This window comes from Dermacentor variabilis, chromosome 1 (genome assembly GCF_050947875.1).
Source record: "Dermacentor variabilis isolate Ectoservices chromosome 1, ASM5094787v1, whole genome shotgun sequence".
Classification (NCBI taxonomy): domain Eukaryota; kingdom Metazoa; phylum Arthropoda; class Arachnida; order Ixodida; family Ixodidae; genus Dermacentor; species Dermacentor variabilis.
Genome location: NC_134568.1, coordinates 254,901,605 through 254,920,075, shown reverse-complemented (window position 1 = coordinate 254,920,075; position 18,471 = coordinate 254,901,605).

Sequence of the window (18,471 nt, the reverse complement as noted above, 5' to 3'; positions counted from 1 at the left end):
ACTGTACCATGCTTGAAGACCTCTATGAGAAAGAGCTAACGAACAAGTACCTAGACAGAGTAGAGTTGCAGCCTGCAGCACAAATTCTTTGTCTCAAGAGCTCAGAACCTCGTCCCAAGATACTATGCCAGCTAGCATATGAGATGCAAAGACGACTACCCCTCCCTTCAGAAACACAACCTCGGGAGTACCTGAACTTGAAACACAACAGGCCCATACCGTGCAATATGGGGGCAAACAATTAGGCCAGGAGACTATATGCAACTGCCAAACACACAGAGGAGGTTGCTAATCATGAAGATGCAAGCAAACATAAGGCACATATAGTACACTGATCTGGCAATAGCAGTGTAACAGTAGTACGACACTACATAAAACTAAACCCCATATAAGTGAGTACAATTCCAGGTCATCCTACACCTAGAAAAGCTGAACTGAAAGCAATCAAAGCAGCACTTGTAGTGCAGATTACACCCTGCAAAACACCCTGCATGGCTTCACCAGAAACTGTCTGGGCCTGCACATCATGCAAGATTGTCAGGAAAATCAGGAGATTGACACGCGGCTTGTAAGCACATGGCCGGAAATTAAATTACAGGATACATAGCCATGCAGATATTTCAGGACACAAGCAGGCTTATAAGCCCGACATAATAACTGAAAACTAGATGAGTTTGTGTGTATTCATTATTAACTAAAGTGCAACAGATACACAACAGACAAGAACGAAGCGCTCTGTGTGTTCACTTCGTTCCTGTCCATTGCATTTCTGTTGCACTATAGCTAATGAATTCATAAGGCTGCACAGGAGAAGAATGATAACTCTGCCCAAGGGCCCAATCTCACATCCAAATCCACGCGTGCGCACACACACACACACAAATGTTGCAAGAGTGCATAGCATGAAGCAGTATCAACAGGATGACACTAGATATGGATGAGGGCGAACTTTCAGCTGAGGTTCATTTGTAAAAATGTGGAGAGTTATATAAATTACCAGAAAAAAAAGGACAATGAGCAAAACGAGAACAAGGTGAAAGCAGGAGCCAACGTTTCGACAAGTGGACTTGTCTTCTTCAAGGTCCACGTGTGGAAACGTTGGCTCCTACTTTCACCTTGTTCTTGTGTTGCTCATCGTCTTGAATTTCCATCTTCCGCCTTCGCTGTGTTTTCCCCAGAAAAAGAAAGACATCTTTGAAGGATAGATAAAAATTGGTGCTTGATGCAGCCAAACATAAATAAAAATACAGAATAAAATACAGAAAGAAAATACAGAAAAATTCCAAGTGCCGGAAAAGAATCATTACAATTGCCAATCCTGCATGCCAGCACCTTTCAACAAACACTGTTGTTATTCCAGGAGACAGACTGACAGCTTGCTTATGCAAGCACATTCTTCCAGTTCCATGCCATTGGAAAAAAAATGAGTTTCCTGGAATGCAGCCACATGCACACTTGGTGATCATAATGTTTTTTTTCCCTTGGACTTGTATATCTATATGTATTTTCTGCCTTTCCCGCTTTTATGTTTGGTTTCATCAAGCACTAGTCTTTATCAGGTTTTACTGCTGTACACACCTGCGGCAAGGCCTTCTATTCCTCCATGGTGTATGCGCCGTACTCAAGTGAACCTTACAGTCCCAGGACTTCAGAAAAAATCGGACTTGCCATCATCAGCGCTCAAGCAACTAACTTAACTTCTCTTGTACGAGAAATACAGCGACTGCACACACGTCTACACTGATGGATCAACTACATCAACCAGTTCCGGCGGCGCTGTAGTTATACCAGCAATGAGAATAACCAAGCGGTTCAAGACTTCCCATGTCACTACGTCTACAGTTGCAGAGCTCGCGGCTCTCCGCGACGCGCTTCAAGTGATAAATACTGAAAGTCCTAGAAAATGGGCAGTCTTCTGCGATTCAAGGCCGGCCTTGCAATGTGTGCATTCATTTCTCCGACATGAAACTCACGATCAGCTCACGTGCGAAATCGCGGAACTTGTCCATCACTTAAGAGAAAAAGGCCACGATATCTCTTTTCAGTGGATACCAGGTCATTGCGGTATCATTGGTAATGATGACGCCGATAAGGCAGCTCGGACGTCGAACCAAGAAGACCGCTGCGTCCCCATTCCGCTCTCAAGGACCGACGCCGCGAGACAACTTGGCATTCTGGCACGCACGATCTCCTTAGCAGAGTGGAATACCGTACATACAAGGCGCACAAGACTGCACCGACTAAACCCGTCACTTCAACTCAGACCTCCAGCCGGTGTGCACCGGCGTGAAGCGTCTCTTCTGTGTCGGTTATGGCTTGGAGTGGCCTTCACGAATGCCTACTCAGCACTAATTGGAATGGCTGATAGTCCTGCATGTGATGTTTGCGCATGCGAGGAGAACATTGACCACATATTGTGCCATTGTCCTCAATTTCAAGCACAAAGACAATCTTTGTCCAACTCATTGAGGAAATTAGATGATCGTCCTCTGAGTGAACAGACAATATTAGAGCACCGTCCCGACCAATCATCGGCTCAGAAGGCAGTGAAGGCACTTTTGTGTTTTCTCAGAACTTCTGGTTTGCTCGAGCGACTTTAACTGAAGTGCTGTCCGTACACGTATCTACACATTCTCTCTCCCTTCTTTCTCTTCCCCTTCTCCCTTCCCCCAGTGTAGGGTAGCCAACCAGACTATTGACTGGTTAACATCCCTGCCTTCCTGTATTCTTCTCTCTCTCTTGCTGTACTACTTTCCGGTAACCTTTATAGATCACTGCATTTTCACAATAAACCTTTTAACTAGGAGTTAGCGTACCGTGTTCTTACTGCTTCACACTATACATTCTTGCTACATTGGCCAAATAAAGGATTTTATAAGGTATCATGAGGGCCATTACAGTGACTTGTTGCAGTCTAAAAAAAAAAAACGAATAGCCTGGTTGCAAATGGCACCAGAGAACAGATAGGACAAACAAGAAGACCGAGATGATCTTAACAATCAAAAGTTTAATGTGCACACTGAGTAAATGCTCGCTGACAAGCAATAAACTGAACATACACAAAAAGGAGAAGCAAAAATTCATGTGCGTTTCCTGACAGGAAATGCATCCATTTCTAACGGAGGCCGTGCTGACAAGATTAACACAGCATCTTTAGATCTACAGCTTCCGTAATTTCTCTAGGCAGCCGATCTGCACAGAATGCTAGCTTCTTCCTCTACAATGCACGCTCAGATGTGGAGAGTGCATTGTAGAGGAAGAAGCTAGTATTCTGTGGAGATCGGCTGCCTAGAGAAATTATGGATGCTGTAGATGCAAATACACTGGGAGAATCTTGTGTAAGCATGGCCGCTGTTACACTTTCAGAGATGGATGCGTTTCCTGTTGGGATCTGTATGGACACACATCAGATCTTGCTTCTACTTTTTGTGTAAATTCAATTTATTGCTTGTCGAACAGCATTTACTCGGCATGTTCAATAAGCTTTCATTTGTTAATACACCTCATGATTGTCTTGGTCTCTAGCAGAAAGGTGTTCATTCTTTTTACAGTGAAGCTGTATATGCCTAGGCGAAACACTCATGGTCCGATCCCAAAAACCCTAGTGTAGGGGTATGAGCCATTGTTTAAGGGGGTGTGAGCCATTGCATTCGTCTTGCATGATGGACGGAGACATTTCTTGCTGGGTAGACACAGAAATGCTTATGCATTTCAAACATACGTTTATCTGCGTATTATTGCAGGGAAGGAACACAGAGGGGGATGCGGTTAAGACAAGATCATGATGTCATTATTATCTCATAGCCAAGGTGTGGTGGGCCAATGGCTAGGCCGATAGTGACGTCGTTTCTCTCTAGCAGCAGAGCGCACATGCAGCAGTCTCTCTCAGACTTCCCAATAGGTTTGAAAATGTGTCCCTGTATTTAATTAAATGAAATGTGCAGCCCCGGTGTGTCACTTCGTAACTACAGTGCATAACTGAGTCATAAACATTATGATTAACGCATTACAAAACATAAGTGCGTAACATAATTCAGAAAGACTTTGATGGACCCGCAGCATTAACACAATGAACCACTCATTTCACTTTCCATGATGGTGATCTTGCAAAGTGCAATGTGTGGCATTCCAAATAAACAATGTGATAAACCCAAGCCAAACATGTGCATAACCTCATTAAGACACAGACATAACCAATAATATAGAAAGACTTGAATAAACCATTGGAATTAACCCAGTGATAAACACCGGGGCTGCACATTTCAGCTTCGCTGGTTTACCGTCTGTACAGGGTGCATGGACAGTAACTTTTTCTGTTATTGTTTGTTAAGTATTGTATAATGTTGTGCCAGTAAAACACGGGCTAGTTGATGCAATGTATTGGTACTGCTTTTTTTTGCTGGTTTTTTTCTTAATGTTGTGCCCTTCTTCCTTTTGTAACAACTTTTTTATTCCCCTTTGCATAATACTCCAACCTTGTAGCCTGCGAGGTATATAAATTAAGTACATAAGCACGTCATTCATTCATTTTGTTCGTGGAACAAAAACGCATTGATAAGCTTAGACATATAGTCATTGCTTAACACTTTCGAAACGAACAATTATAGCTTGCTATCGACATTGAAGCAGCTTTTCGACAGCAAGAAAAGGAATCAGTTTTTCCAGCTCTGAACATTGAATTGCAGGAAATGCAAGCAGGCATAAAATTCTGCCAATATAATCTGTTTAGGAATACCAAATTGGAATAAACATTGAGGCTTGCATTTGTACTTTCTCTGGCTGAGCAATCTAGCTTGAAATGACTCTCATAAGCATGTCGTAACAATGTTGACCTAATACAGGTTAAATGCATGACTAGCTTAAGAAATCTGGATTGCTATAAATTACAGTGAAGAAACTATAATATCTAGTAACATTAATAATATCATAATAATATTTATTTCCGCAAAACAGGCTAACCGTGAGAGGCGTGCGAGGCTGAGCAGAAAGCTGAAAAATTCTGCGGCAAGTGCGCCTGCCGTGGGCCTACGATCCTGCATTATGAATAGCGCGTACTGATATGGTCTTCTTGTTAGAAGTTCCGAGTATACTACCAGCGCGAGACACGGGACAACAAAGTGGACGAGAAGCGTGTCTTTTAGAATGCTATGTTACAAAGTACAGGCTTCTACAAAAGTGACGGTAACTGCTCGAAACATTTGATGCGTCGGCTTTTGCGCCTTTAGAAGTATTTAGAGGGGGCTCCCATATATATATTCGCAGCGCAAGCACGGCGATGGACGAACCAGGCTAGCGCTAAGGTTGAATTTCACGACACAATTTTCATTCCACGTCGTAATCACACAGATCGTTTGAGGCTTCCTTCAGGGGCACACGCGGGCGTTCGGGTTGGTGCTTCTTGTTGCGTTTGGCGTAAGAATATGGCTAGGAGCAGGCACCACATATGCGCAATGACGGGCAATATACACGCATCATTTCTCCAGAAGCTGACGCCGAGCACGGGTAGCGCGAGGATCTTGTTGGGCTGACACGACAACTTCGTGGCAGCCGCATTCCGAATACTGCATATACGGTGAGGGTAGCTATATGAGCTTGTCGATAGGTCTTCTTGTAGATTGTTGTAGCGCATGCAGAACGAAACGGTCATAGAAGGCAGATAAGACAAGACACAGCGCTGAACCACCTGCGAACAGCTGTTTACGTGCGCGATGTCGCACTGAACTACAGAAACCGCCGTCGCGCACCCCAAGACAAATCTTAACTAACGTTTTTAAATTAGTAAACGTGCATATTATTTGCCTTTAATCAAGAGAAGTCAATAATATTATAGTGTAAACGTTTTATTCACTACAATAAAAGAATTATGCAGCGTGTGCCACGAAACCTGGCAGTTAGCAACCCTGGGCGTCGCACCAGTCGCATTGTTGAAATCGCAATCATGTGAAATGAGCCCTCTAAAAATCGCATTGCGACGCGTGTGACAGCACCGATTTTCGTCGTTGCAGTCGCAGCATGTGAAACAGCCTTTAGGTGTTGAGTGCTGATCCTATCGTCGGACGCCAAGCTCGTCGGCCGGTGCAGTCGCGCGAAAACAACTACACAATTATCTGGCGGTCGTAACGCACTACTTTTGACTGAACAGATTAAAAAGCGATGAAGCTACCCGCGCCACCAAATTCAGACAAACTTCGACAAGCAAGAAAGCACAAACTGTGAAGGGGGCGTATTTCAACAAGTGAACTATACGAGTGCGCCTTTCTGCCCATTTCAAGACGTGCATTGCATTGCGAGTGATAGTGGCGAGAACGCCCCCTGTAACGATGGGCGCAGAAAATAAATGCATTTATTATTAATAACAAAATTGAATAAGCTTGTATTTCCTTAACTCGTCACGAATATATAAAATTGACCAGGAATTTTATTTTCGTTGAGTGAATCTAACTGTGTCTCGCTTGAATTAAAAAACGCTCTTTGCTTTCCCCATGTTTGTTCCCTCCAAACATAGTCGCGCTTCAATCGCTGCTCCCATAACCCCACTTGCTGATTTCGGTGACAATCTGTACTGAACCGCTTTTCGCCCGAAGCTTCGCGACCTATTTGGATCGACCTTGGTCGGTGTAGACCACGAACGTGATGTCATGTGCAAGTTGTTTCCTTGTTTCAATATGCAACATTAACGTTTTAATTTTTTTCTTCGTTCGTTTGAATCTGGGGCGGAATTCACTTAGGGAACTTACGAACAAATTTTGGCGTAAGAAAAATCTTACGAAAAAAAAAGTATTCACAAAGCTAAAACTGTTCCTAAGATCAGCAAGCTTGCGACGCCCGCCGCTGCAAAGACGAGTGCTGCAGTCGAAAAAAGACCTATATGTGAAGGTAGCACAGGTGCGAACTTCGTTGCTTCCGCCATTAGCAAGCGTTAAGTCGAGTGAGTGAAAACTTTATTCGAAATGTCCGGCGATTTGGGCGGAGTGGGGCCACAAGCTACTCAGCCTAGGCGACGGCCTCGAGTCCTTGGACACGGCCGGCTTCCTCGGCGTGCCGGACGGCCCACAGTTGATCGGCGAGGTCGTGGCTGAGCAGGGCCGCCTCCCAACGCGGCCCTCGGTTCGAGACTGCCATGTCTAAACCCGGTTCGTCGAGGGCTCCTGCTGCTCGCTACCTATGCATGCCCACAGCATGTGCTGCAGCGTCGCTCTGGCTCCCCACGCTTTACACTCGTCGGATGCATAAATGTCGGGGTAGCAGAGGTTCTTTAATGGTCGCCGGGTTCGGATATGTGTGTGTCTGCAGTCGCCTCCAGGCTACCGCTTGCTTCTTTTTTAGTTTGGCGTGCGGTGGTGCGTATTTACATCTGTTCAATCTGTAGTGTTGCGTGATGTCTCTGAAAGGGGTCATGCAATCCCCCCACGTCCAGTCCTGCATCGCTCTCGCGGTGGGCGAGACGTCGGGATTGCCGGCGAGCGCCGCGGTTTGGCATGTAAGTCCTCGAACTGCGGCGTGGGCCGTCTCGTTGCCCGGGAGCGGAGGGTCAGTGTGGGCGGGGGTCCATACGAGGAAACTGCCGTTTTTTGCGGCAAATATTGCTGTCTTGAATTTGGAGAATGCGGGCCGCTTCCCGGGAGATCCGGCCGCTAGCATAGTTGCGTATCGCTGCCTGCGAGTCGCTCATTATCACCATGGCGTCCGTGGTGGCTAGCGTGAGGGCTATCGCCGCTTCCTAAGTCGATTCACAAGGCTTAAAAGAGCCATCGCAGATGACGACATAAGAAGAGATTTGTACGATAGCGGTGTAGCAGTCTTACGAACATAATTATGTCTGTCTGCGCAGCTCGAGCTGACGCCGGTATAAGCGCTGGAACGCGCTGCTGCGGCTGACTGCCCAGGGGTGACAATAGATAGCCGATGATTGCGCGTGCTTATATATATTTGTGGCGTGCTCTGATTTGTCATTTCAAAGTGCATTGAGCTGTTATAGTGCAGAATTGTATTGGGCGTGCGCTGCTGTGGAACATTAATGCTGTGCTGCAAACTCCTGCTTAATGTCTGTTAGGCTGTGTTCCTTTATGCACGCCAATAGCCGAATTCTTCATACTCCCCGTGACACTCTGCTGGGTGGTAGCAAAAGTCTGGCGTCCATCCCTTACAATCGTCCAGTTTTTCATTGATGTGTTTCAAGCACTCCTATCTTTTTTTTTTCTAGTTCGAGCTTTCGCTCGCTCATAGAGCGGCAGATGATTATTTTTCCTGACGCTTTGAGGCTACAATTCTCCATGCAAGATGAAACAATCGAAAAACGCCTAAACGTTTCTAATTATCAAAACTTATTGCTGTAGCACAATTCGCTGTCGTCTTCCGTGTTGTTAGCCTCAGCCTTCTATCACATAACTCATAGTTTCGATTCAGCAACAAGTCGAAGCGACGTAGTGTCTGTGCACACGGTTTTGCTCATTCTGTGGCCTGCGGTGTAAACGAACGTATGCGTACGACGGATGGAAATCCTGTCAATGAAGCGGGACGTCAATACGATGACATATAAAAAAAATGGCGAACAAAATCACGTACCACAATTCACACGAAAATCATGTGGACTGCTAGAAGAGTAATGCTGTAAAATAAAACACGCCTCACGAACGATGCGAAGAAATGCTGCATGAGTGCACACACACACGCATGCATACAGGTTTATATATATAACCACACTGACAAGTGTCAATGGAGACACTCCGTTTTTGGTAAAAAGCGTGCAGTATAATGCTCCTAAAGACGTCACTATGTTTTTGTTTTGCATGCGCAAAGCCAGTAACTGAGAGAGAGATTACGGGGTTTTGCGTGCCAAAACCACGATCTGATTATGAGGCCCATCGTAGTGGGGGGGCTCCGGAATAAGTTGGACCAGAGGGAGATTTTTAACGTGCACTTAAATCTAAGTGCACGGGTGTTTCCACCCCCATCGAAACGCGGCCACCGAGGCCGGGACTCGATCCCGCGAGCTCGTGCTTAGCAGCCCAGTACTATAGCCACTAAGAAGCCACGGCGGGTGCCAGTAACATGCAACAAACAGGCCATCGGAAGACCAAACGACAAAGAAAAGCGACAACAGACAACGGTCATCCTCGGCTGTAGATGATTGTTCTGAACCCCAGACTAACATCAGTGCTGGTTGAAATGACGTCACTCATGTTTTTCAGTCGCTTCGTGCGATGTTCTTTCTACAGTTTCCTCCTATCGCCTAAGAAACCCTTCATAGGCATTTTCTTCCAGCCGGCGACAGTCTTAAGGGGCTCCGCTCCGGGTGCGCAGTAGTCCGGTCAACATGACGGCATGAAAGAGCCGGTCACGGTGGCCTGGTATCGCGAAATGAACAATATGAAGCGTGCGCGACGCTAAGCGCTGTCGCTAAAATATGTCGTATCAGCGAGATCAGCATTTACGTCGCTCGAATTATGCTGTCTTGTGCGCTCTCCCGGCGGCGCACAGTTCGATCACTTAATTCGGTGCGTTAGGACGAAGGTACGACATGTATGTGTAATTAGCGGTGTAAGCGCATATCGTATGGATCGTACTGAAGGACTGAACGAACTTCACGTCAAGGTCGCGGTGCTTGCAGCATACGGCTGACAACTCAATAATTATTTTATTTATGTGAAACTTACCCATTTACTCTTATACGTTCAGCCACAGCGCGCGTATCAGCAACTTCTCAGGCTTCGACTCTGCCTCAATGATAATTCCCTCTTCACATCTTTTAATAATCCACTAGTGGAAACATGCTTATCAAGAAAGTGGCGAGTCAACGAGACACAACCTCTCCGATTATATTCACTGTATGCTTAGAAGAAGTAGTCAGGCTATTAGACTTAGAAGGACTAAGAGCAATCACTAACGGCACATATCTCAACAACCTTCAGCTTGCCGATGACATTCGCCTGTTCAGCAACGCTAGGGACACATTGAAACAATTGAATAAGGACCTTAATTAACTGAGAAAGTGTAAGAGTAGGTTATTTCAAGATTACTGCCAGCCTCTGGTTAGAGGCTTTAAGCAGGAGTGGTTACATACATGACGAACAAGACTGAGTACAAGGTGTGAAGCGTGAGCAAAATGAAATAGCACTGAATTTGAAAATATAAGCAGCGTGACATTTGCGAAAACGTAGCAATTAGCGCTAAAAATGTGAAATTATTCCAGAAGAAAATGTAAATTGCTCTTAGCGCCAAGTTCACAAACACTTAAGAGACAGAAAAACTAAACTAGAATAATATAAGCATACCATGCGTGGTAAACGATTACAGAACATACATCCTGTCAGACAAATATAATGTGGTAGTGTGTAAAAATGTGTAGCCGTGGCAGAAGCATCAGAAAACACGTGCGTTCAGCTATGTGGAAGGACAAGCAGAAAAGAAAAGAAAAAAAAAGGAAAGGAGGGCAGGGATGTACCCCGGTCATTTACACAATTTCTTTGAGCAGCTTTAAGAATGATTCGATGGTGTCGCAGGCAACCACCGCAGCAGGAAGTACATTCCATTCCCTAATGGTTCGGGGAAAATGAATTTCTAAAAGCTTCTGCTTTGCAGTAGTAATCTTTAAGCTGCTTAGCGCGGCTAGACCGAGTTGATCGACGAGTTAGAGGCTCGGTATACGTGTCCTTGTCGATGCCCAATTTTCCATGATAGAGCAGATACATGTACTTTAATCGTTCTTTAAATCGCCGTTTTTGCAGGGTAACCAGTTCTGCTGTTTCGAGCATAGCACTTGGTGATGCATACCGGCTGAAGGAATTGAATACAAATCTGATCGCCTTTCTCTGAATTTTTTCCACCTTTTTTATGTTAATATCGCTATGTGGATCCCAGACGACAGACCCATACTCAAGGATCGGGCGGACGAAAGTTTTGTAAGCTAGTAGCTTTATCTCATGGGGTGAATTTCTTAAGCAACGCCTCAAGTAACCAAGCTTCTGCATGGCTTTCTTTTCTATGTATGACACGTGCTCATTCCATTTTAAATCCGAGCTGATAACTACACCCAAATATTTATAGCTTGTCACGCGGTCTAAAATTTGCCCATCGATCGAATACCGGTTGTTTAAAGGGTGTCGTTTCCGCGTCACGGTCATCGCTACAGTTTTTTTCGCATTGATTTTCATTTGCCATGTGCTGCACCATGATTGCACTGTAGACAGCGAGGTATTTAACAGCGATTGGTCAGCGGGACTACGGATTTCTTTATATAAAACGCAATCGTCAGCAAACAATTTTATTTTAACTGGCAATTCCTGTGCAATATCATTGATGAAAATTAAGAAAAATAAGGGCCCAAGCACTGATCCCTGTGGGATTCCGGATAGTACAGGTCTTGAACGTGAATGTGTTCCGTCTATGTTTACAGTTTGTCGTCTCGAAGTAAGGTATGCTTGAATCCAAGAAAGAAGGGACTCATTTTTAAGTATAGGTTTCAATTTTATCATGAGTTTGGTATGTGATACCCGGTCAAACGCTTTCTCGAAATCTAGAAAAATAATATCAACTTGCCCTTGCTCATCCAGAATAGCGGCGAAATCATGAATGGTTTCTATAAGCTGAGTAGTAGTTGAAAGCCCTTTACGAAATCCATGCTGCCTGGGGTCAAGAAAACCATGAAGCTCAAGATAAGCTGTTAGATGTTTAAATATAATGTGTTCAAGAAGTTTGGAACATGTGCAGAGTATAGAAATGGGTCGATAGGAAGAAAGCAGCGATGGGTCTCCTCCTTTTGGCACTGGAACAATCTTTCCAAACTTCCAGTCATGAGGCAACTCGGATAGTTGTAACGACTTATTAAAAATCACACATAAGAATTTAGAGCACCACTCGGCATACCGGAATAGGAATGTGTTGGGTATAGCATCGACGCCAGAAGATTTTTTTGTATCAATGTTAAGTAGAAGCTTTAGAACACCTTCTTCCGTTATTATAATATTACTAATAGGTGGAACGCTTTGCAATGTCGAAAATATGGGTTTTTCACCGTTATCAACTGTAAATACGGAACAGAAAAAGTTGTTGAGCGATTCTGCAACTTGTAATTTCTCCGATACTGTTTCACCATTAATGCAGAGGGTGGGCATGGTTTTTGATTTTGAAGAAAAATGCCGCCAGAATTTTGCAGGGGACGAAAGGAGAAATTGTTTCATAGTGACATTGTGGTAGTAGTCTTTTGCTTTTTTAATGTTTTGGCTTAAATGAGTGCTCAGCGCTGAAAGTTTGCGCATGCGACTTTCAGAGGGGTGCTTCCGCAGTTGTTTTCTTGTCTTCTTCGCCTTGCGTTCCAAGCGTACAATTTCTTTTGTTATCCATGGACGGGTTTTGCGGACAGTGATTACTTTAGTCGGTACGAAGTTATTCACGCATTGCAACACAAGATCTTTAAAGTATTGCCAAAGATCTTCTACTGAGCATAAAGCAGACTGGGAGAGAGATATGCAGACTGGGAGACTGGGAGACTGGGAGAGAGACTGGGAGAATGATATGCAGAATAATAATATGCAGAAGCCAAAGGTAATGTTGATTAACCTGTCAAGCGAACATAAGGAGCCAACAAACGTTGAGACCAAGGACAACACAGAGGAAACTACTTGCACTTACTAAATGAATTAAAGAAATGATAAATTAATGGAAATGAAAGCGTATGAAAAAAACAACTTGCCACAGGTGGGGAACGATCCCACGTCTTCGCATTACGCGTGTGATGCTCAAACCAATTGAGATACCGCGGCGCTCTTTCCCCATCCCCTTTACTGGGTATTTATGTTTCCTACTATAACCCTGGGAGTGTTAGCCAGCGCCACCCCTGACAAACCTTGGCGGCGGATGTGGGACATCCTTTCTGCCGCAGGCGTCACGTGTACGTGATCTATTTGGGTGTACCAGGTCAATAAACGCACTCATGCTACCTCAAGGCATCAATGTTGTCGGATTATAGACCCTCGTTATGTAATAGACAAGAAGAAAGGGGGTTAACAGAGGGGCCAGATATTTATTAATCATATGATTAATAAATATCGGGCCCCTCAGTTATCCGTTCCCTTTCTTCTCGTCTGTCAAGCGAACAAGAATTTATGATCGGCAGTCAGTCTCTAGAGTGCGTACAGGAGTAAGATTATCTGGGTAAATTACTCACAGGGAACCCTGACAATGGACGGAAATTCACCGAAAAATGAAAATGGGTCGGAGTGCATACGGCCGGCATTACCAAATCTTGACTGGGAGATCAGCGCTGCCTTTGAAAAGAAAAGTGCGCAATCATCCCTTTCTTCAAGTACTATTATATGGAGAAGAAATTTGGAGGTTTAGAATGAGGCTGCAGAATAAGTTAAGGACCGGTCAAACAAGCGACGGAACGAAAAATGTTGGGCCTAATCCTGAGAGAGAGGAAGAGAGCGGTGTGGATCCGATTGAAAATATATGAGCTGGGCAGGCCGCGTAATTCATAGGGCCGATAACCGGTGGTGCATTAGAAATACAGAGTGGGTGCTATAGGGGAAATGAAACCCTGTCGAGGACGGCAGAAAATTAGGTGGGGTAATGAAATCAGGAAATTCGCAGGCATAACTCGGAGTCAACTAGCGCAAATAAAGGGGCAATATAAGAGATCGCGGGGAGAGGCTTCCATCCTGCAGTGAACATAAAAATACACTGATGACGTTTTGCAACATCCAAAATTTGTCCGCAATTTTAACGGACTGTTGCTCTTGAGCCGAAGTTCGCGCCATATTGCGAAGCCGCATTCGCATATTTACAGAACGGCGTCGGGTGCCGCTTGGATACCACCACTCCTACCTTGTCCTCGTACTATATGCACAGTGACTACTGCGAACAAAGTGCGTCAGTGTGGCAAGATCGACGACTTGAACCAATTTAATTCGAAACCAGCTGGAATGTTGAACCACTATGTGCTTCGTCTACGGTTCTGCGCAGTATTCTGACATGCACTTGAACGTGTGTTTTTATGAGGCTGGTAAATGCATGGAAACGTTGGCGCTCATCACTGCGGTGATGTTGACTGATTAGCCTTTACTTCTATGAGGTGCCACTTTGGCTATAGGGGTTCCAGGCCCTGACATCACAATCCTATGATTTATTACCGTTCTCCAAAATTGAAGTGCATGCGCCTATGTGCATTTCGCTTCTGTCGGAATGCGGCCGCCTGAACCTGCAAAAATGTGTACATTCGAATGATGATACAAGGCGGGGTTGGCATGGCACAGCTGGCCGGCAACTGCTCTGACTGAGCGTCTCTTTCTTCGCCAAATATGTCACCATGTGTCCATCGGCACTGCCTCTTGCAGAAATGTGAGAAGAATGCTTAACGCTTTCACTACCATTCTTTTAACGGCGATATATGGCGATACGGTCAACGGGGGAGCGCGGGTGCGCTTGTCGGCACCGTAGCAGACTCCCGGAAATGGAAACTGTCGAATAGGGGACGGGCAATGATTTGCCGTAATAATATAGCCTCAACTACATATGCATGATGTGCGATCATGCTATTAACTGACAGCACTTCTTTTCATTTCTCTGCATTTAATCCAAGCTTTGCTTCCACCTCGCTCTCATACGACGCCGTAAGTTCAATGCGCGGCCACTTCGGTTGCACCCTTATCATAGCGCAAGGACTTCCTTGCTAAAAAAATTGCGCATGAATAGCGCAGCTTAGTGAATTCCGCCCATGGTTCCCGACGGCCACAGCTGGCGAAAGCCATCCACGAAACGGCAGCCCCTTAGGTAAGCTACTCCTCATGATAAGCTATCACTTCGACCTTGGGTAGCGACATCCAGTGCATATATATGTACCATCAGCATCAAATGAAACACAAATCAAACGCAACCAACGACTAATCACAGCTGTTTGATTTCTGAGCCAAGTAATATGACCGCACAAACTACAGACTCGTTACTGCTACAGGAACAGTGAAAGTAAAGTCACAAAGAGGTGTGCACGCAGCACGTGGTCAGCGATTGGCCCAGTCTACGCCACAAGTGCGGTCACAGCATTTGTTGCTCGTATTGAGAGCCCTATAAGATACTCTCCTCACATGCATTTTTCATCTGGCGGTGCAACCGAACTCGGCGCGTGTTATTTGTCGTGAAACACTGCTAAAACTCAGACAGAGAACTCTCGCATGCTTCCATCGGTCCTCGCGCTCGACGCAGCGTTCCCACCGGATGGAACCGTGCCAGTTTGTCACTCACCGCTTGGAGTCGAGAAAGTTTCATAGAAACGTTTGGACGCGTTCGTGTGTTTCCGAGCGTCAACGAGAACTTCATTCGCCTCAAGGCACACGCTCTCGCGAGCGTAGGAAAGCCGAAAGGGTGATAATTGTTCATGCGTTATACATGCCTTAGTCTTTCGGTGTTACGACAGCTTCGAGCGTTTATGTGCGCGTTCGTTTCCAGGTGCGAGCTGTCACGAGCGAAGCCACGCCAGCCCAGGCCAATGACGTGGTGAGCCGCCTGCGTGTCCACCTTGGTCGCTATAGGCCTTCATTCTTCGTTATCGAGAACCATTCTTCTTAAGATCGCCGACGTAACGACCTAACTTTGCTGCCGAAGTGAGATGAAGGGAAACGAAAGTTTACACAACCATTCACTTTCCGTAAAGGGAACAAATGGTGCAGAAACTGCTGCGCATTTGGCCTTCATCGTAGTGGGGACCTCTGTTCTCGGGCTCGACCTGGCCTTGAAGAAAGACAATGAGACCACGATCAGACAAGGTTTTATCTTCCAGCGAAACCAGGCCAGGGGCGCTGTAACGTAAAGCCATTCCAAGCTTTTCTAATCCAATTCTGCAATCCGGCCCTCCCCGATTGTTCAAAAACTGTTTTCGACCACCCCCATTTCGCCTGTCTGTCACGCGACATCACGAAAACCGCGACAGCTCCCCATCTGACTTGACGTGTACACACTGATTATGCATGATTCGACCGGAAAAAAGAAAAATAATTATTTCTGTGATTTGACGCCTTTTTCGCCATTAACCCTCTGCAATTGGTCAAAAGGTTTCTGGCTGCACGCACTTCACCTGTCTGTCACCCGACGTCACAAAACCACGAAAACTCACTGCGTCAAAGTGACGTGTATACGCGTTAAAGATGCATTAATATGCCGAACTGGATTTTTATCTGAATAGCTGGAGTCTGCCCCTTTCCTAAAGGAATAAAAGATGGCTGCCCGCCGATCGCTCAGGCACTGGCTATTCGCACCTGGCGGAGAGTATCGGTTTATTTGCGTGTAATAAAACTTTTTGCGTAGCTGTATAACGTTATCGAGTCCTTTCTGCACATCTACGACATCACCCTGCCAACTCGTCCTTGCTCAGGATCCGTTTTAGCGGCATTTTTAACTGTCCGTTGCACGCCGCCGCGATTTTAGACAAGCCACCGCAAGCTAAGTAAGGGTAAGCGGACCAATCGCAGACGCCGGCACCTGCCTCTTCATCCGGTTATCTATTTTCACTGCGCTGGCTCGGCCCCATCTAATCCCTCTCCACTTGAGCGTGCTCATCGCCTCTTGACAGCCAATTAGATAAGAAAAACCGTTCAATGTAGGCAGTGTTATTCGTTTTGAAAGTAAACCAAAGTGACCTTCTATAGACGAGAAGAGGGTTTGATTGGGCCGTTCCGGCAACGCTGCGGGTCACCGCCCGATGCTTGCGTCGGCGGTTACGTAGATTTGACGTCAGGAGATCGGAATAAAAACGGATTGGAATAGCTTTAAATTATAGCGCCACAGATCTCAGCTGGGGCATTCTGAGCACGTGCACCAGGGGTGTTATTCTCGACACGCATGGCGGCTGCACGGCCGCCATTATCCACCATGTTTACTCTCTGATTGGCTGTGGAGAGCTCACGTGCCTTAAAATTTGTGCCGGGAAACGGAAGTTTTGCGAAATGTCATTTTTCGTTTTCATCAAGATGACACGAAGCGTGACGTGGAGCTGCAAATTTTATGGACTAATACATTTTTTTGGTCCTTGGCAGATATATTGTGATGTTAGCGCTTCAAAAAGAATGTGAGCGGTAGCGTGCAGAAGCCAGTGTAATGCATCTGCAATTGCGCGAATATGTGGTGGCGATCCGAGATATGCGCCATGCCAGCTTGCTGATTGGCTGAAGGAATATCTCATGAGGAGCGTCACAGGAAGGGCTGTTTCGTAAACTTCATCTTGACGATGCGTGACGTTGCCCTGGGCCGCCATCGCTGACATTTTCCGCCATAATTTTTGCTGCGACGAGCCGCACGAATTATGCTAATGGACAGCCATATGCAATGGCAGCCGAGAGGAATGCGCATCGCCACATTTTCCCCGTCGTTTGGCACAACGAAAATCTTTTGTTCACAACGCGTGCTCATAGTATTTGCATCGCTCTCGGGTGGTGTTGGCATTTGTGTTTGGGGCCATCATTCTTTAAAAGAACGCGTTTATACGAAATAATATTGGTTGAACATAGCAAACTTTCGACAATGTTGTCCACTTTTCCCTGCTGCATTTGTATTGTAATCAAGATTAATGCCTTTTCGCACAATAAAAAGTTATGACAACGGCCTCTTTCTAATTTATAAAAAGAAATGTACGCAAGACGGCGCCTTGAAGTTTCCTCCCTCGGTGCGAGTAACCAGCGAAACGAACAGGAGATGGCAGCGCCGGCGCTTGCGTCGCTCTAGTGGATATCTCTGGCGCGCGCAACGCTATCGGTGATATTCGGCCGTATCTCAGCCAGCCTAGTCGGGATGAGTCACTTGCGTTTCACGAGATAGCGATAACGTGGCCTAGAACGTGCGCGCATCACCACTGGTAGGTCGCGTATGTTGTCTCAAGCAAGAAAACAAGCGCGTTGGCGCGAACATGCGATGACTCATTCCATTTTCCGGGGACACGCATCCCAGCTATTGAAGCAGAGGATGGCTTGCACGCAGCAGACGACGGAAGCGAGAAGCGTTTTAGACGGAATAATCATACGCTTTGAGATAGCTGCTTTATTTTTACTGCGGAGGAAAACTGTTTTGCTTTACCGATAACGCTATATTCAGTGCCTTCATTTCAATTTCTTAGGCGAAACGTCAAGTTGGCGTCACGTTACGTAAGCAAAACGGGGCCACCAGCGCCATTTTGTTTGCGTCGCGCCTACGTCATGCATCGAGGAAAATGGCGGAATGTCCAGAATAGCGCCCCAGAGCTCGGACCGGTGCCGCGCGCCTCGGGCAGTAGTTCTCACAGCAGCCGTCGAGAGGCGCTCCAAAGCATTCAGGCTTAAAGTCACTGTACACGCTCCGAGGGAGCATATACAGTGACTCTATTCAGGCTGGAATGCGAAGGGATTGACCCAGTGAGAACCGTAGGTAACGTACACATTCCAGAAGTGCTTAGAGTGGACGGAAGCACCAACCGGTCAGCAGTCGAGATAAGCAATAGACGTTCAGAGTATT